This window comes from Sminthopsis crassicaudata, chromosome 1, assembly GCF_048593235.1.
Source record: "Sminthopsis crassicaudata isolate SCR6 chromosome 1, ASM4859323v1, whole genome shotgun sequence".
In the NCBI taxonomy this organism is placed as follows: Eukaryota; Metazoa; Chordata; class Mammalia; order Dasyuromorphia; family Dasyuridae; genus Sminthopsis; species Sminthopsis crassicaudata.
The window spans coordinates 126,457,697-126,479,503 of NC_133617.1; the positions used below are offsets into that span (position 1 = coordinate 126,457,697).

General features: G+C 36.7%; 1 pseudogene; it reads left to right on the plus strand.

Moving 5' to 3' along the window:
* Positions 1-11,204: 11,204 nt before the first annotated feature.
* On the plus strand, positions 11,205-14,844 carry LOC141549332 (trinucleotide repeat-containing gene 6A protein pseudogene; annotated as a pseudogene).
* The last annotated feature ends 6,963 nt before the right edge of the window (positions 14,845-21,807 follow it).

Genomic DNA, 21,807 nt, shown 5'->3' on the forward strand with positions numbered 1-21,807 from the left:
TAATGGAGTAAGTAGTTCTCAATTAGATGTTTCCTGTGGTCTAATTTGGTTTTTCTGATGGAAATGTGGACAAACATACCAAAGGCAAATATCAGGGTTCATAGTTTCCAAACAGGGATAAGATTTTAAAAATAGACTTTTTCAGACATCTTTTCATCACTTCTTAAGCTACATGAAATCTTAATATTGGTTTTACTTGAGAAATAATCTAATCATCTATCCTTATCCATCACAGAAATACATTTTACAACATTCCTAAGACTTTTATTTAACACTTATACCACTGATTACTTCCAAACAAACATTTGCTTCTGCCTCTCAGACTTTGCATGTATTTGATACATATTTTATATTTACTCCTTTATATTTGGTTATCTTTCTCACTAGAATTTAAGTTCCACGAGGGCAAAGATTTTATTGTTTTTATTGGTGTAAGACAATTTCACATCTTCTGAGGACAACTGAGAATTGGTAAAAATTAAACAAAGGGCTGTGTTTGTTTGTTTGTTTGTTTGTTTGTTTTTTTGTAAGGGCCTATTTTCTGCCAAGCATTTTGTTAAGAACTAGATATATAAGGAAAAACTCGATGTTATAATGGATAAAGTACCAGTTCTGCAATCAAAAAGAGTCATATTGCTGAATTTGTATCTGGTGCCAGACAGTAGTTGTGTTATCTTGGGCAAGTCATTAATCCCTTTTTGTCTCAGCTTCCTATAAAATCTATAAAATGAACTGGAGGAGGAAATTACATAAGAGACAGTTGCAAAGAAAACTCCAAATAGTGTCACAGTGGGCTAGGACACAACTAAAATGAATAACAACAAGAACAGAGATAAAAGTGCAAAGAAAAAAAAATATATATATATATCTATTCATAAAGATTACATTCCCAAATATTTGATAAATAAGTAAATATATGTGTCCTTATAAATGCAAATATGCACACACATAAACATATGTACACATATAACTTTTTATATGTGTGGTCATATGTATGCATATTCACATATAAATGTAGCATAAAATTAAAATGAAGAACTATAAATATATTAAAAGTAGTTAAATTCAAGATGATTGAGCATTAGTTCTTGGGGTAATCAGAACAGACTTCATGTAGAGAGTTAAGATGATGATGTATTTTAAAGTAAAAAAGATTCTCTGAGGCAAGGGTAATGAGAGACTAATTCTATATATGTGTGATGCACAGTGAACAGGTAATGATTAGAAATGTAATATTGTACATTAAGAGCAAAGAAAATGCCAAATTGAAAGCATCAAAGAGGGAGAGGAAATATCAGCCCCACTCAGGACTATAAATTGGGCTTAAGTTACACAGAGCTTTAAAAAAAAATGTCAAAATTTATAGTTTATCCTGGAAGAAGTAGGCTGTACTGGATTTGATCAAATTAGGCAGCTATATGGTATGATAACTGCCTAAGGAAAATTGAGCCCCATTGTTAATTATAGACCAGAGTGGTGAGAGCCTTATGGAAGCATAACTATTTTGATAGCAATATAGAATAATTTAGGTAAGGCATGATGAAGAACTAAAATAAAGTGGTTATATGAAGGGAGTGAAGAGTTCAGGTGAGAGAGATTCCATAAATATACAAATGAGAAGTTTTGCAATGGATTACGTATTTAGTATGAAGGCAAATTAATGACTAAAAATAAAACCTGAGAGCATAGTAAGATAAAAGTGCATTAAATAAAAATAGGGAATTTTGGGGGTGGGAAGTTATTGTTGCTAGTATTGTTGTTGCTGCTGCTACTTTTGTTGTTGATGCTTCTATTCCAGATTTTTTTTGGGGGGGGGGGAGGAGGAGATGTTGATTTTGAGATGCCATTTAGAGGTACAGAATGAAAGAGATTGCATATACAGTCACATAAATATTTAGGGATGTACATGATTTGTTTTCAGGAAATATAGAAATCATATTCAAATATATCAGAGCTGATGAGCGAAGAAAAAAAAACAAAAAAAAAATCTTAACACAGATTCTCGAAAGATACCTACAGAAGGATGTTGTGTCCAAGCTAGCTATCTGAAGGATCTTAGTACCAGCCCGAATCTTTAGTCTTAGAAGAATAGTGAAGAGGCAGGACTCACATGGATGATCAAACATGCAGTGAGCTTATTCCAAATTCTCTCTCCTTTATATACCCTAATACCCTTATACTATTATAAAAATACTGCACATATGCTAAATATATATGGCACATGTGGGACCATAAATAACTTGCTATTGTATGTAGATGACTCTTTGCCACTTGATATCACTCTGCTTTAACTGCAACACAGGTTGTCATTGCTTCCTGATTTCTTGGGAAGGCCAAGAGTCCTTAGGGGAGATGGAGAGCTGAATCAGAAATTGTCAGCAAATTTCCTCTGGGATGAAGGGTCTTTATACCTCACCTAGAGCCATCCCATCTGTGGCCCTCTATAGATGGAGGTATGATATAAATGATGAGGATGATAATGATGATAATGATGATGAGTATAGTGTTTGATGATAGTGACTGTGATTGTGATAAAGAGAAAGAGAATCAAAAGGAAGAATTATGTAAATATATAAAAGTCATACTGGGCTAACCTAGAGAGTCATACCATAAAAATCTGAAGAGGAGGGAATGAATTATTTAGTATAAGTGGATGGGCAATAGAATTAAGTGGAAGAGATAAGTTGATAGCTATGATATTAGAGAAAAGACAATCAGAATCAGTATTTTAGGTACTACTAGTAATTTTGGAGAGAACAGTTTAACTGAGTGATGAGGACAGCCACCAAATTGCAAAGATTTACAGAGTTAATGGGCAAACTGTGGAGGCAGAAAGTATTTACTTTTTTTTTTTTCCCCTGAGGCTGGGGTTAAGTGACTTGCCCAGGGTCACACAGCTTTGAAGTGTTAAGTGTCTGAGACCAGATTTCAAGGCTATCCTGCACAACCTAGCGGCCCCCAAGTATTTACTTTACCAAGAAGTTGGCTAAGAAATAAATGTAGATATAGAATGATAACTTGAGGTATGGTAGATTACAGCAAAAATTTTATAAGGATGAAGAAACTTGGGCATATTTGAAAGTACTTCTGAAGGAAAGAATAGATAGAGAAAAGGATAAAAGTTTTAAAGAGGAGAGGGATCATGTAATTCTAGTATTCTACTAGAAAAAATAGAGCAAAAATGATCAAGTTTACATGCAAAGAGGTTGCCCTTGGCAAGTAAAGGAGAACCTCTTTGAGGGGAAAGACATCAGCATTCTGAAGAACTTAAAATTCACACATATGATCATGTGAGCATGTACTGGGAATATTTAGCTTGTTCATTTACTCAGAGAAACATGATAACTGTCTTTAGCTATTTGAAGAAATACCATTTAGAAGAAACATTTATTTGTTTGGTTTGTTCACAAAGTTCACAAGTAAAAGGAATGAGCAGAAATTAGACCAATTGGATTGTAGCTTAAAATGGATGTGCTATATGTGCTATATATCTATCTCAATGAAGCCATTAATTCTGTTATTATAAAATTTGATCAATATTGTTATATTGGGACTTGGGGCAGAGCTTTACCTTTTTTCTATATTCTATACAATTTAATTTCATCATCTGTAAAATGGATATAATTATAACAATGTTACTTGCCTTAGTGTTATTCTGAAGTTAAAATGAGACTACATATACCAAACCACTATGTAAATGTTTATTTAGTATCAATGGTAGCTATTGTCATCATTGTTATCATTTATAAACTTAAACACCTTTCTTCATACTTAAAACACAACATCCTGTTTTTGCCAATAACTACTTAAATTTACTTATATTTGTGTCAGGTTTAATACAATTTTTTCCCTTAATTGATACAATAACCTAAATTGATCTCACTATATATATATATATATATATATATATATATATATATATATATATATATATATATATATATATATATATATTTTTACCCTCATTCATATGTCTCTAAAAAGTATTTGAAATGGTATCCAAGAGCAAGGGATACTTTGTAGAGAAAAGTTATATTGTATAACCTGATCTTATTTGTGATATTAGCACCATATTTTGAGATTCCCTCTGTAATAGGATCATAGAATACATTACTATTCTCCTATCTAGAAAGTTGTTAGAAATGAGTTTAGGAAAGAGGGAGAAGAATACCTCCACTGTAAGGAATAAATTAATGGAGATCTTCATCAAATTCTTATACATTCATGAATCTAAGTTGCTGAAGACTAGGGTCCCCTCAAAAAACTGGTAATTATATTAAAAATTAAAAAAAGAAAATTACCAAGAAATTGAATGAAAACTTTGATTTGACTAGTTAGTCGATATGATGTCAAATATCCCTTCCAATTCCATTTTTCTGATTGCAGGAATTCACAAAATCACTAATTTTCTTCTATGTATTGTGACATGCATAAAAGAAAGTTGAATAAGAAAGTTAAAAGTCATGATGAAAACAATGAATATTTTGAAAATAAAGAGTAGTAGAACCTTATAACTTTTATATTTATTACAGAGAGAAAAATTGGACAGGCTAAACAACTATAGAGTGAAAGTCAGACATGGGTTGAAATCTCTGTTTTCCTATTTACTTCATTTGTATCTTTAAAAGAATCACTGAATCACTGTAAGCTCCGGTTACCTTATCTGTAAAATAAAGTGAATTGTTCAAATTGAATTCTACCTCTAAATTTTAGGGGCTATCAAAGCTCACCAATATATTAGAGTTTAAACATGGGAAACTTTCCACTAAAAACAAAAAAAAATGTAATGGCAAAAATGGTATTTTTTTTTCCCATGAAAAGGAACATAATGACATCGACACTAATTTTTGGTGGGCAGTTGTTCTGTATTACTCCTATATGCACTTGTCAAGGTAGAGCTATATATTTGAAATGGCATTGCAAAAATTGTAATTAAAATTTAGTGGCAGTGTCCTCTCTAATTCAGTACAATGACATTCCAATGGCAAAGAGATAGATAACAGAACCTGACAGGCACATCATTGTAGAATTGTGATGTTCATATTTGCTTCTGCATCACTTATATAGTTCACCAAATTAAACCACTTATAAAAAAACCTCAAATTTCAATTATTTTATGTCCTTCATATAAAAAAACTACAAATCATCTTGAAACTACTAGCAGATAAGGTCTCATTTTCTCTATCCCATCTTTTAAATTAACCTTTTTGCTTCATTTTGTAAGGGAGCTAATAAAGTATATAAGCCATTAGTATGTCCCTGCTAACATTATTCTGATGATTCATTATTGCACTGTAACATCAGGATGATGGTGTTGTGATGATGCATTACACTAATACATTAGCAATGTAGCAACAACCTGGTGATATATTGGCACGATACATCTTCTAAGTTATTCCAGTTGTAACATCCAGACTATTAGTAGCATTGGTAAGCTTTTTTTTTTTTTTTTTTTTTTTGGTAAATAAAAGAAAAGATAATAATGCTACAACAAAATCTGATAGAATAAGGGGAAAAAATACCTAAATGGATAAGAACAATTCAGTTCATCTAAAATATGCACATATAAAGTAATCTAAAAGTAGATTCTGATTTAAACTAAATTAAAAGGGGTAGAGTACATTATTGAAATAATAGGCTCTTTGAATTGAATGAAATGTGTAGATAGTGTGTAGTCAAAATCACTAATTCATATTAATCTTATGGCTAATAAATTATTGAATGAATTATAAATGAACAAACATAAGTGATCAAATGAATGAATAAAATATGTATTAAGTACTTATTATGCACAAAACAATATGCTAAATCCTAAGTATTCATATAGAAAAGAACACATTCTTCATTTCTGCGGATCTGAAATTCCAGTTAGGCCTTAGTTTTAGGACAGAGGAAAAATTATAACAAACCTCAGGTTTCAGTGACAACTTAGATGTTAGTGTACCTTCTCATTTTTATAAGTAAAATACTTTTTGATATTTAATTCTTTAATAATGTTTGGGACTTTATTGATTTGATGAATTTTGGGGGAACCATTAATAGCTATGACTCCTAAAGAGGCAGAGGGAAAATCGACATTGGAAGACTTTTAAATCTCTTGCACAATTTGACAACATTAGCAGGGTTAATGATATAAATTAGGTCATTTTGCTTTTTCTCAGGTCCTTCAGATTACCTGACCCATCAATGGTAGCAGGTTGGTAGTTGGTCTTGGTGGTGCTAAGAAGAGCATCCCTATCTCTGTAGGTGTTCCATCATTCACTTTGATACTTTCAAGATTCTTGTTATCATCAATATAAGTACTGTTTCTATCCATACAGACCAAATATCCTTACTAGATGCTTTTCTAATGAGTTTCTGTGCTGAAAAGAAATGATCACTAGGTGGTCAATCTTTTAGAAGTAACCATCTTTCATTTTACTGGTCCTCAGAAGACATAAAGTATCTATCCCTATGACCATGCTTAAGGCTTTACCAGGTTTACATTCTACTATCAAGATGTTTAAGAATTCAAGGGAATGAAAGCCAAGATGATAGACTTATAGGAAAAATATAATGCAGATAACTCCTTCAAATAGTCTGAGGTAAAAAAGAAATGTACCAGCTTGAATCCTAACTATAAAATCAAAGAAAAAATCATAGTGAGCCAATGCCCCAGCTCCACTCAGGATAAGAAATCTTCTAAGCAACATATTTTAAGTACCAATTACTAGCCTTAGTGACAGGGAGGATGATTTTTTCACTTAATAGTATTAGAAAAGTTGAGAAAAAAAGAAAACTTAACCAGGAAAGATAAATAAGCTTATTTTCTGACATGCTGAGTTATAGAAAAGGTCGCTTTATTACTCTATTTTCATAACTAACTAAATGATTCAATTACAGTCTGCTAATTGTATCCAGGCCTGCAAATTCAAAATTTGCTATCTAAAATTCCGGTCTAAGTAAATTGATCTCCTTTTTAAAATACACTGTGGGATCAATGTTATGTTTAGTCATATGTCTAGTTATGTATATGTTCTGTAGTTACATTTTGGAAATGTTCAATGGCCTCATACTGTTCAATTATTCCATTTGAATTACAGTAATTACTTTGTTTTTCCTCATTTCAACCAAACTGTGATATTATTTCTTATGGTTGCCTTACAAATGGATTATCATGTTTTATTTTGTGTTGCTTTGATGCTGGCATTACCAATGATGAAACAAGCCATACACAGTCATTTCTGATAACTCATAAGTTGTATCTATTATCTTATTAGTATGGATGCATAATTAAGGCATTTATAATTTCAGTTTATGTCATGCACTTATAAGCTTTAGTGGTCAATTTCATCTTCATAGGAGCATTTTAGGAGGAGAGAGCATTGGCATTTCTGATTTGTTCAAGGATATTTTGCCTTGTTAATAGAAGATGAAGGAACAATTAGTTCCACTTGATGTCCACATATCCCTTCTCTGGTTCGACTGTTCTGCATATTAAATTATTTATCCCAATGATTTGAAGGTACAGTGTATGGCATAAAACAGATACTTAATAAGTTGATAAACCTTCCACCTTATCCCCAAATGTTTCAATGCTTAGTCCTAACTTTATATTGCTACTCTGTGATCCCATTTAAAGTATAAGCATGTGATCATGGCATGCCTGAATATTCAGAAAGTCAGTGGGCTGAACATATTTCCACTGCATATACTAAGCTTTCTTTTTTTAATTATATATATATATATATATATATATATATATATATATATATTTATAATTTTTTGACAGTACATATGCATAGGTAATTTTTTACAACATTATTCCTTGTACTCACTTCTGTCCCTATTTTTCCCTTCCCTCTCCCCCCCTCCCCTAGATGGCAGGTAGTCTTATATATATTAAATATGTTATAATATATCCCAGATGAATATATGCACAGGAAGAATTGGATTCAGAAATTAAAAATAATCTGGGAAGAAAAACAAAAATGCAGTTTACACTCATTTCCCAGTGTTCTTTCTCTGGGTGTAGCTGATTCTGTCCATCATTGATCAATTGGAACGGAATTAGATTTTTTCTTTGTCGAAGATATCCACTTCCATCAGAATACATCCACTTACAGTATCATTGTTGAAGTGTATAATGATCTCCTGGTTCTGCTCATTTCACTCAGCAACAGTTCATGTAAGTCTCTCCAAGGCTCTCGGTATTCATCCTGCTGATTGTTTCTTACAGAACAATAATATTACATAACATTCATATACTATAATTTACCCAACCATTCTCCAATTGATGGGCATCCATTCATTTTCTAGTTTCTAGCCAATACAAAAACGGCTGCCACAAATATTTTGGCACATACAGGTCCCTTTCCCTTCTTTAGTATTTCTTTGGGTTATAAGCCTAGTAGTACTACTACTGGATCAAAGGGTATGCACAGTTTGATAACTTTTTTTGGCATAATTTCAGATTGCTCTCCAGAATGGTTGGATTCTTTCACAACTCCACCAACAATCAGTGTCCCAGTTTTCCCACATCCCCTCCAACATGCATCATTATTTTTTCCTGTCATTATAGCCAATCTGAGAGGTGTGAAGTTGCTGGAACTCTGTCTTCCAAGAAATCAACCGGAGTCAGGATCACTAAACATCTTTATTCTTGATCTTTTATGGTCAAGGTCAGGGGATTAGGTCTAGCAATCTCACAGACACCTTCCTCTCTCAAATTCCATGAGAGACAGAGCGTGATCGTCTCAATTTCCTCTTCCTCCTCCTACTCCTCCCACACATGTCACTTCCCCCTCTTTGTCCCACCAATCAATTCAACACAGAATAGCTTGGGAGGGTTAACCTTAAAACAAATTAATAGGGAACATTCCAACTGGCAATTAGTTTCATGTGCTCCATTATCCAAATGCTCAGTTCTAGCCCTTTACATCTCCCGCTTTCTTTTGTTTTAGACCACAGGTGGTTGCTCCATCCCTGACTTTTCAGGGAGGTGAGAACCCCAAAAAGGAGGTGATCATGCTCCCCCTGACATATCAGGAAGGGAGATGAAAAGCACCAAAGGGAAGTGGAGTTTCTTTGTTGAAGGGCCTTATTAGAGACAAGTATGCACAAACCCATCAGCTTGGGAGTTATTACACAAGCACATAGCAATAACGCAGAGGCTATTTAGTGATGACTCTCCCCACAGTCAGTGCAGGCTCAATGTGGTGTAATAAACATGAATTGTACATACAAATAGTGATATAACGAACAATATAAATCAACACAGTTTTGTAAAAGATTTCCAGAAGTCCTAGAAGGAGGGTATGCAATCATCAGTCACAAATACACCTTCTTCAGCAACCAAGAGATAGTCCAAAACCAATCTATTGTCCATTGCTTCATATGTTAGGGAATCCAATGATCCCCACAAGTTTTTGAAGTCTCGCACCAGTCTTTTTATATGTTAGGGAATCCAATGATCCCTACAGGTTTTGAAGTCCTGTAACAGTCTTATGATGCCTCAGAGAATCTAATGATTCCTGAGGACTTTCAAGTCCTACAATAGTCTTATGATGTCTCAGAGAATCCAATGATTCCTGAGGGTTTTCAAGTCCTATAATGATCTTATGTCTCAGAGAATCCAATGATTTCTGAGGGTTTTCAAGTCTTATAATGGTCTTATCACATCTCAGAGAATCCAGTGATTTCTGAGGATTTCAAGTCCAACAATTTTTGATGTCCATGAGTCAAACACTGTAACTGCCATGTTCTTTCAGTGGTGGGCACAGTCAGCAATGGAACCACCCGATGTTTCTTGGGTCTTCTCCTTTCTTTCAAGGGTCTGCTCTGTCTCTCTCCAATGGACAAGGCGAATATGGCTCGTTGGTACCCATCTGATTCCTTCTGCATCTGTGGAGATACAAGCAAACCCTCTCCCCCAAGCAGTTAACCTATCTGGTCCCTTCCATTCACCACTTTCTGGGTCTCTCTACATCACCTGGCGATTATCTAAAGACAGTGAAGCTGCTCGCACTGGACACTGCCCTTCCGGTGGGTTATAAAACCTGTCTGCCGGAGTCAGTGCATCTTTGTCAAAAATTAAAAAATTAATGGTATAGAGAACTAAACTTAGAAGTTCTCTAGGGTTACCTGTGGCACCCCCTTTTTTTGTTTTTGGAGGAGTGTCTTAATATCTCTGTTTCTTCTCTCTACTACTTCTCTCTACTATTACCTGCCCTTGAGGATTAAAGGGTATGTAAAATCTTATACTGTGCATAAAAGTGTGCAAAATGTTTAGATATATATGCAGGTCCATTGTCTGTTTTTATTGCTTGTGGCATACCCATAATTGCAAATGCTTGTATAAGGAATTTAGTGACCACTCGGGCTGTCTCTTTTGCTGCTGGCATTGCAAATGTGAATCCTGAAAAGGTGCCTACCACGGTGTGGATAAAAGATAGATGAACAAAAGATTTATAATGGGTCACATCCATTTGCCAAATTTCATTAGGTTTCAAACCACGAGGGTTTTTCCCTGAAGGGAGTGTAGGAGCATGGAAAGGAAGACAAGCTGTACAGGCTTTTACTATGCTCCTAGCTTCTTCTCTTGTTATTCCAAATTGTAAATGTAAAGCTCGGGCAGCCTGATGATATTTAGAATGAGATTCTTGTGCTTCTTGAAATAAAGGAGTATTGGCCAACATGGTTAGAAGGCTATCTGCTTTTGAATTACCATCAAAAATAGGACCTGGAAGTCCACTTTGGGAGTGGACATGCAAAATATAAATCTTACCTGGATGCTTTCTCACTCGCTCTTGAAGTTCCTTAAAGAGCTGATATATATATATATATATATATATATATATATATATATATATATATATATATATATATATATATATATATATATATATATATATATATATATATATATATATATATATATATATATATATATATATATATATATATATATATATATTGGAGGCTACAAATTTTATTTGGGCTGTGGTAATTCTTTGTACCACACCTACTGAATAGGCAGAATCAAATATTATATTTATGTCTCCTGGATAATAAGCAAGAGCTAGAATGATTGCATACAATTCATTCTGCTGAGGACTGAAAAGGAGTTCTGATTACTCCCTTTATAGTTTTCATGAGAGTATACAGCATAAATATTATGTTTGGATGCATCTGTAAAGATAGTTGGTCCTGGGGTTGGTGTAGAAAATGGCGACTGTGCAGCGGGCTGGGCCTCTCCCCTCAGCGCTGCAGACAGTCTCAGGCCTCTCTGTGCCTTCTCCCCCTCCCCCTGCCTACTCCCCGTGCACTTTACACACATGAGAGAATTGGAAGCTAAAGCGACCAAAGAAGTGGAAAGGAACCTAAGCAGGCCACTGAACAAAAAATCAAAGTGCCAGAACAGATAAAACCCAGTGTAAGCCAGCCTCAGCCTGCCAACTCTACTAACGGCACTTCCACAGCAACCAGCACTCAGAATAATGCCAAGCGGGCCACAGCCAACAGTCAGCAGCAACAGCAGCAGGCCTTGCCTCGTTACCCTTGTGGTGAAGTACCACCATGATTTCGGCACCAGGAACATAAATAACTTCTAAAGAGAGGTCAGCAGTTGCCTACTATAGCAACAAACCCGGGACCTGCTTCTAAAGTATTAAATACCTGGTCAAGAGGCAATAGTATAACAAGTAAACAGCCAGTGACTAATGGAGAGATACCTGCAAAGGTCTGGTCTAGCTCCTCTTGTCAGGATAAGCAAAAGTCCTTGCCCCACGTTGGGCCCCAAATGTAGCGAGCTGTCGTCTCCAGAAGCTGCCAGATCGCTCTCTGGGAAGAGATCTGCTGTGTCTACTCAAATCTCTCAGACAGATTCTTCTTCTTGTAGCGAACCGTTGTCTCCAGGCAGTTGCTGTTAACTCTTGTCCAGAGAAATGACTTCCCTTCCTGCAGAGAGCCGACTTCCCTTCCTGCAGAGAGCTGCGTCAAGCCAGATGTAGTGCAGAGTCTTCTCTTCTTTAACTCTTGTCCTTCTCCAGTCCAATCTGCTCTCCAGGCCCAATGTAGTCTCTTTTATCCTCCCAGAGAATGGGCATGGGATAATGCAAGGGCTTCTGGGAAGAACCACTTCAGCCAATGAGCTTGCTCCTTCTATCAAGTCAACCTGAGTTCTCACCTTGTAATTGTCCAGACAACCTGAATTCTCACCTTGTCACTGTCCAGACAACCTGAGTTCTCACCTAGTAATCCTAACAGATACAAAAAAAAAAAAAAAAACAACCAGATTTAAACCATAGTAATCTAGGATCTCATTATGAAAATTCTCACTGGGGACCAGTGTCTTCTAATAGTGACTCCAGCACAAACTGGGACAAAGTTATTGTAGAAGGCTCTGACAAAGAAGCATGGCCTTCTATTACTGACAGTGACCCAGAGTTGACTTCAGAATGTATGGACACTGACTCTGCCTCTAGCTCTGGATCAGAGAAGAACCTTTTGATAATGGCTTCAGGAAGTTCAAGTGGTGAAAATGATGGAATTCGAAATGGCATTGGACACAGTTCTCAAAACAAATTTCTGGTGGGTAGCAACAGCAATAATGTGGGCAATGGAAATAATAATGGACCATGGAATCTATTTCATGGAACCATAATAAGCACATGTCAAGTTTCTGTGGATGCTCCTGACAGCAAATCTGAAAGTAGCAACAATAGAATGAATGCTTGGGGCACCGTAAGTTCTTCATCAAATGGAGGGTTAAATCCAAGCACTTTGAATTCAAATAGCAACCATAGTGCCTGGCCTATATTAGAGAACAATGGACATGCCCTAAAAGGGCCTGTAGGGAGTGGTAATTCTGGCACACATATTCAGTGCAGTACCATAGGCCAGATGCCTAACAATCAGAGTATTAACTCTAAAATGGGTGGATCTACCCATGATTCCTGGGGAACTCTTCAGGAAAATTGTGAATCTGAAGTAAATGGTACAAGGAAGGTTTCATTCAGTGGACAACCTCAGAACCTGAATGGACTGAAATGAATGGACCAAATAACACTACTAACTTTATGACCTCTAGTTTACCAAACGCTGTTGGTTCAGATGGATGAACCGCCTAATAATACAGGGCATGGGGCCTGGCGTGTGAGCACAAGGAATCATTCTCAGATACAGGCCTCTTCGGTTACAAATGGCACTTCCATTTCTCATCTTAGCAATGGTGAGTCCAAAAATAGTGGCTGTTATGGTACTACATGGGGTGCCTATGGTTCTAATTATTCCGGAGAGAAATGTTCAGGCCCTAATGACCAAGCAAATGGTGACACTGTGAATGCAACTCTAATGCAGTCTGGCATAAATGGGTCTGTTGGCACTAACTTTCAAATGAATGGAAATAAAGGAGGAAGTTTATGGGAGTCAGAGATGGTGAATTCCCAGAATGTACCATGGGGAAGTGGAAATGGTGTGAATTCTGGAGGAAATAGAAGAGGATGGGGAAGCCCTGCACAAAACACTGGCACTAATGTATCTAATGGGGAATAGAATAAACTGCCTAGCAATCAGCATTCCAATGAAAGTATGAATGGAAATAGTAGGAAGTTTACAAATGGATGGAAACCTACTGAGGAAGATGATCAGATAAATGAGCAGAACAGCATTTGGGCCAAAACAACAGGTACTGGGGAAAGTGAAGGTAGTACAGAAAGCACTGGATGCCGTGAGGAGAGAGTGGTTGGGGAAGGGCAGAGTAGAGAGAGAAGAAAAGTTGACCAGCATGCATTACTCCAAAGCATAGTAAACAGAACTGACTTAGATCCACATGTCCTCTCCAATAAAGGTTGGGGAGAGACTCCAATCAAACAAAATAGTGCCTGGGATACTGAAACATCACCTAGAGGTGAAAGAAAGACTGACAATGGGACAGAGGCCTGGGGATGCTCTTTGACACAAACTTCTAACTCTGGGGGTTGTGTTGATAAGACTAATAGTAATGATAACTCATCTATATCTGGATGGGGAGATCCAAAGCCTACTACAAGGTGGGGAGATTCTAAAAGCTCAAGCAGCCAAGGGGGATGGGAAGATGATTCTGCTGCTACAGTAATGGTCAAGAGCAATCAATTGTGGGGAAATGGCAAAGAGGAGAAATCTACATGGAATCATGCACAAAAAATTAAACAAGGGTGGGGAGATGGACAAAAATCAAACCAAGGTTGGTCAGTTTCTGCCAGTGACAACTGGGGAGAAACATCAAGAAGCAACCATTGGGGTGAGACTAAGAAATCTAGCTCAGGAGGTAGTGACAGTGACAGGTCAGTATCCAGTTGGAATGACCCTGGTAAATCAAATTCTTTTACCTGGGGAAATAACAATATGAATCCAAATAATTCATCTAACTGGGACGAACCTGCAAAATCTAGTCAGTCCCAGGGATGGAGAGAACCTCCAAAATCTAATCAGTCTTCAGGTTGGGGAGATTCTTCAAAGCCAATCAACTCCCCAGACTGGAACAAACAAGATATTGATGGATCTTGGGGAGCACCACCTTCCACAAATAAGCCACCTGGTTCAGGTTTGCTCGGTAGACCAATACCAGCTCCCACAAAAGAAGAAGAACCTACTGGATGGGAGGAGCCATCCCCAGAATCAATACACTGCAAAATGGAAATTGATGATGGAACTTCTGCTTGGGGAGACCCAAGCAAATATAACTACAAAAATGTGAATATGTGGAATAAAAATGTCCCAAATGGTGGCAGCCGTTCAGACCAGCAAGCACATGTCCATCAGCCGCTACCATCTTCAAGTGCCATGTCAAGCAAGGAGAGCAGTAGTGGTTCTGGGAAGTTATGATTTTATAGAGTAGAATTTTTTTTAAAGAAGTACAGTGTTATGAAGTAACATCTGATATTTGTTGTTTCTTTGCCTTGATAAACACAAGAGCTTTTAAAAAAAAAAAATTAGCCCAATAGGAATTCCAAGGTAGAATTTTAATGTCAAGATATTTGCCTATGTACCCCCAGGGAGGTAAGAAACTTTAAAGGGTTTTCTTAACAGCTAGTGTTTGACACCTGTCTGAGCTGTGGTATAAAATCCATTTTCATCATTAAAGTAGATCACTAAAAAAAAAAAAAAAAAAAAAAAAAAAAAAAAAGATAGTTGGTCCTTTGAGAGGGACTTTAGAAACCTTTTCTTCAAAAATCCATTGCCAATTATGTAGCAGTCTGGTTATTTTTAATGGAGACCTGTGTGTAAAATTTGGAGCCATAGCTAATAAAATTTGCCACTCTGGGATGGTTTCACAGCACACATTAACTTGTGCATTAGTATAAAAGGTGTATATCTTGTCAGGTCTTATCCCAGATAATTGTACTGCTCATTTAATGGTCTTTAACAAAATTCTAGCCACAAGCACTGGGTAAGGAATAAGGCTTTGTTCTGGTTGTGCTAGGAGGTTCATCTACTCTATCACACTGTCTCCTTGATGAAAGACTGCTGTGAGTGCCTCTTGTGTAGCAAAAACTGATATTTCCAAGGGTTTTTGAGTGACTCTTTCAACCACATTGGATAAAGCCAGTTAAACTTGTCTCAAAGCCTCTTGAGCTTCTTTTGTAAGCTGACATGGTGAATTTAAAGCACTGTCTCCCCTTAAAATGTCATATAATGGTTGCAATTGACAGGTAGTCAAGCCTAGCACGAGAAGCGTCCATTGGATATCTCCTATCAATTTCTGGAAGTCATTTAAGGTGTTTAGCTTCTCTGTTCTTAAGGAGAGTTTTTGTACTGTAAGCACCTTAGGATATACTTCATATCCTAAATATTGAAAAGGAGCATGTCTTTAAATCTTTTCTGAAGCTATGTGCAATTTAGAATTCCTTAGTGTTTCTATGATTTTTTGTAGACATGCTTCTAACATTTGTTCCTCAGGTGCACATCCCAATATATCATCCATGTAATGTAATAACATTACTTTTGGAAATGGCTTTCTTACTGGAGTAAGAGCAGCAGCAACATACATTTGACACATAATAGGGCTGTTTCTCATTCCCTGTGGCAAAACTGTCCATTCATATCTTTTAGGAGGCTCAGCTAAGTTAACACTGGGCATTGAAAAGGCAAATCTTTTCATATCCTCCTTATCTAGAGGGATAGAATAGAAACAATCCTTAATGTCTATAACACACAGAGGCCATTTTCTAGGCAATTGAGTAGGAGATGGAAGTCTAGATTGAAGAGTTCCCATAGTTTCCATCTGTTCATTTACCTTTCTTAAATCAGTCAACATCCTCCATTTTCCAGATTTCTTTTTTACAACAAATACTGAGGAATTCCAAGGACTTAGAGAAGGTTGTTAGTGTCCTTGGTCAAGTTGTTCCTGTACTATGTCTAGTAAGGCCTGCATTTTATTGCTACCTAAGGGCCACTGTTCTATCCATACTGGTGTATCAGTTTTCCATTGGATAGGAACAGGTGAAAGTGGTGGGGGGCCTTCAACAGCAGCCCTGCCTAAAAAAACGAAGTACTCATTTTTAACCCTAATTGCTGTAAAATGTCTCTTCCCCACAGATTGATGGGGATTTTTTCAACTATAAAAGGAGTAAAAACTTCTGTTTCACCTTCAAATATCCATTTTAAAGGGGTAGCAAGAACTTCAGCTGCTACTGATCCTCCTACCCCAGACATGTAGGTGTCTGCCTTAGTCTTTGGCCAGTGACTGGGCCAGTTGGCACCTCTAATGAATGTGCAATCTGCACCTGTGTCCACCAGTCCTTCTAATGGTATGCCATTTATATAGATGGTGAGCATCGGTCTGTCAGCTATCACAGCTGCTGTCCAGTATCTTCTTGGGTTTTGCTGCTTAGAGTCAGAACATGGGTAACTGTCACCAGATTGCTTATTAGGGGTCTGTATCAATAAACCCGATGTTACTACTTCCCCTGGTTGATAAGTCACACATTGTCTACCTGTGTTAGTGACTGGGATATTATCTACACATTCCCCAGTTTTCCACATCAGTATATGAATGAACACTGTTTTGTAAGTACTCTCAGGAGGTGAAATGGTCAAGCCTACTGTCCCTGGAGGCAAGGGATCCATAGGCTGGAGAGGAACAGATTTCACCTCTCTAGGAGTATCTCAGTTGTCCCAGCTGCATACAACTCTATCCTCCCTGATTGTAGTCCCTTTCTCCCATCAGATGGCTTCCTGGCTGATTGGTCATGTCTGGGTATTGGACTTGGAGGCACTCTCTGGGTGTGGCATCGGCTGCCATCATGCCCCAAGTGTTTTTTTGCCTGGGACCCTGGAGCTGGGCCCCTCATCCCGTTTCCCTGAATCAGTCTACACTCTGATGCCTAATGGAGTCCTCTGTTGCATTCTGGACATGAGGCTTTGGGTCTTGTTCTCCCAGCCTGTTTTCTCACTCTGTCTCTATGCCAACATTGAGCCTTCAGATGGCCTATTTTACCGCATTGAAAGCATTGACGAGTCTCTCTGGAAGTCCCTTGCCAAAAGGGACCCTGTCTTCCTATGTTGGGAACTTGGGAAGTCTGCACCATAGCCTGGCTATAAAAGGTATTTGTGCCCACTGTGGCACAACGTCTTATGATCTTCTCTAAAGCAGCGTCCCTATGTAGTCCTAGTATAATCCTTCTACAAACCTCATTGGCATTTTCTCTAGCAAGTTGCCTTACCAAAGTGTCTGTTACTTCATTTTCACCATTAGTCCATATGATAGCTGTCTGCAAACATGCCACAAAATCAGCAAAGGGATCATTTGGTCCTTGTACAATTTTTGTGTAGGCCTCGCCCTAGTAGTTTTTACTGGGGAGAGAAGCCCATGCTTTGATAGCAGCAGCAGCAATTTGCTCAAATGCTGTTATGGAGTAATTAATCTGTACTAAGGCATCTACATAAGAACCTACACCTGTTACTAGGTCACAAGTGATTGAAGTATTAACTCTACTTTGACTAATTTTTTTTTCACATTTTATTTGTTTTTTTTTATTATATATATATTTTTTATAATATTATCCCTTGTATTCATTTTTCCAAATTATGCCCCCCTCCCTCTATTCCCTCCCCCCGATGACAGGCAATCCCATACATTTTACATGTGTTACAATATAGTCTAGGTACAATACATGTGTGTGAATATCATTTTCTTGTTGCACAATAAACATTAGATTCCGAAGGTACATGCAACCTGGGCAGACAGATATTAGTGCTAACAATTTACTACTTTGACTATTTTGTTGGGCTTGAATCCTACAGAGCTCACTCACTATATTCAGAAAACCACAAGTTTTGTCCAGGTTCTAAGCACACCTTTGCAATGACTTTCCAGTCACTAGAGGTTAAGGCTTCATAAGCCAAATTGTGTAGTAACATCTTAATATAATCTGATGTAGCCCCAAAGAGAAAGCAAGCTTTTTTCAGGTCTTTAAGGACACCCATATTAAAAGGATCATATCTTCTACTTTCTTGACCTGCAGAATTATGCTGTTGAATCAGGAGAAAAATTTGAAGTTTGAAATCATTATCTATTTCTTTTCAATTTTTAATCACTTCAAGAAGCCCTTTCTGTAATCTAGTTAGGGGGGTTGGTAATTGCTGGGGGGAGGTCCTGATGATACTCCCACTACTCTTCCTCCCTCCATCCCTGAAGGTGGAGTTGATGTGGGCTGATCAATAATCTGCTCTGTAGGAAGGGTTGAAATTTCTTCAGGATAATCAGAGTCAACACACCCTAATTTCTCATTCAAATCCCCTTGCCCTCTGGCAAGGTCTTGAGTTTACTTATCTTCTATCTTTTGTTCCTCACAAGTCCTCCTCTGTTCATTTTTAGAACTTTTCCTTCTCCTATAACTTGCTAGATAGCTTAAGTCTAATCGAATCACATTGTATAATAAAATACCTCTGTGGAAATAGAATGAGACCCATTTTTTGAGTAAAATTCTTTCAAGTCCCACTAGCTTCCAGTTATCTACAGTTAGTTTTTCTTCCTTTAACAACCAAGGGGATGTGAGTTTCAATGAGTCTGAAAGATTATCCATTTGTGGGCTGGTTACAAGTAAACTCTTCTCATCAATTATCTTAATTATATCCTCTATAGCATTTCTAGATGAGGCTGAAGCAGGGGCTGGGGTTGGAGCAGGGTTGGCTGAGGCCGAGGGAATATCTGTACCTAACACCTGCCCCATCTCAGCTATTAGAGATTTCTGGTTTAGTCCTTGAATAAGAAATTAAGATTTCATATTAGAATTATAAATTCACTCAAATCTAACAGGCCTAAGCTTCTAAATTATAGGAACTTGACCTTTCCATGAACTCTGCATGTTCTTGACAATAGATACCAGGAACTAGCCATTCTTGGAAAATGCTTATGCTTAGGGCTGGGTGGCTTCCTCCCTGATCATATGCATTTAATAAGGACATATGTCAAGCCTCAGAGGTCTGGGATGAGTCAACATGAATATGTCCCCAAAATATATATTGAGCTTTGTCACACAAACTCCACATGTTGCAAGTCCTTGTCAAAAAACCTTATATAGATAAGTTTTGGCTGGGAGCCTTCTTTGTCTGAAAACATATAAAAAGCCCGCTTTCTAAACCATAGTTGAACTTCACCCGCGGGAAGAATGCTTTGCCTGGGGAAAATCTTTACACAATTCAAGTTGATTGAGGCTGAAACGGGGCTCCCAGCCATTTGAGTTTTTGAGGTTCCTTGAATTGGTGATGTATTCTCTTCCTCTATCTGCTATAATTGTCATTTTGTTAATTATTTTTATTTCTATTTGTTCTTTTTCATGCAAATCTACACTATCTATACCTTGTCCTATTTGATTAAAACCTTACTTTCATTTTCAATTGAGTCTGAGAGTGTTATTTATAGGAGTGAATCTGAAACATATAACTTTTCTTAATGCAGTCCTTAACAAGGTAAGTTCCTTATTTCTATTAGAATACTCACCTAATCTCTTGGTCACTGGAGGCCTTCAGTGGAAGTAGGGTGGGGGCCCAACTTTGGAAGCCAGAATGCTGGAACTCTGTCTTCCCAGAAATCAGCTGGAGTCAGGATCACTAAATGTCTTTATTCTTGATCTTTTATGGTCAGGGGATTAAGTCTAACAATCTCCCCACACACCTTCCTTACTCCAACACCACGAGAGACTGAGCGTGATAGTCTCAATTTCCTCTTCCTCCTCCTTCTCCTCCCACACATGTCACTTCTCCCTCTTTGTTCCACCAATCAAGGCGGCACAGAATAGCTGGGGAGGCTCAACCTTCAAACAAGTTAATAGGGAACTTCCAACTGGCAATTAGTCTCACGTGCTCCATTATCAAAATGCATTTGCTCAGTTCTAGCCCTTTACAAGCTGCTATACTTGTTTAAGTGGGTATAAGTCAAAATGAAAAGCTATTATTAATTCCACTCTTAGAATTCTGTGAAAGCATTTTTAAACTCTTCATTGAGTTGTCTTCTCAAATTGTATTGTGATATTCAAATAATTCCTAAAAGATATGGGATTTAGTTAAATAATATGCATCTCCATTTTGTCCATATGTTCATTAAATCACTAGATCCACTGGAAATCATCATAATTATTCTAATAAAAATGTTAATCTCAATGGCAGATATCAGAAAAAAACACAGATATTACTAATATATAATAGATATTTTTAAGTGTTCTGAATTCTTGTTTTCTTAACTCAGAGATTCAACTAATACATAAATATGATAAACTCATCCTTATGGATTATCATGGCTTTAGAATCATAAGGAAAATGTACTTCAACACTGTGTTGATTTTCATGACCTCATACATTCTTATATTCTATATCTCCCCATAGTTTTTTTGGTCAATATAAAGATTATTTACTAGTGGTTTATATCTGCACTGAAAAAGACATATTGAATTATGGGCATATGATAGGAAGAACTAAGTATGGATATTCTCTGGGTAAAAAATAGACCTATCTGGATTTTTCTTTAGTCTGAATAACAAAACACCCACAGTTGGAATATACAACATGGGGAAATAATGGCTATAGTAAATCTTTTTGTTGACTGTTTGTCAAAAACAACTTTCTCTTAGTATATTCAGTTCAAGCCTTGAGCAGCTATATGTTAGTTCCAAACATGACAGCATTCAGTTGACCATTGAGTTTGACATCTTAAAACCTGTTCACAGATAATTCATGAGATAATAATTGTGGAGATAGGCTGTGTTTGGGAGATACTGCCTCAAAAAGAACTGACGAAGAAGACAAAGCACAACAATTCCTGCTTAGAAAAAGGAGAATAAGATGACTCTGAATGACTGGCATATGATGGAATTAGTGGTCCTTGAACTGAAATGAATTTCTCTGGCATAAGTGAAATCTTGGTACAAAGATACATTAACTTCACTTTAATGAACTCTGTATTTATGCTACAATGAGTAACAGACTGAAACAATTATGTATTTTTACTTACTTGATTAATGAAAATGTATCTGTTGCTAGCCTCCAAAAGAGGGCACCTAAATTAATAAAAATATTAATGACTACATATGTGTAACTATTGAAAATGGTTCAATTTCATCATCTATCTCAGAATTACAAGGAGTATAGGAGTGTCACCATTATAAATGTTTAGATATATTCTTAGAATGAAAAAAACACACAAGGTAATTAATATTATTTAAAATTTACTTATATGATTTCTTAAACTCTGTTCACATTCCAAATATGTCCACTATCCTACATATATGCCTTTTGTGCAGCTTTAATTCTTTAAAATGAAATCATTTCCAGTAAATATTTTAAATGTAC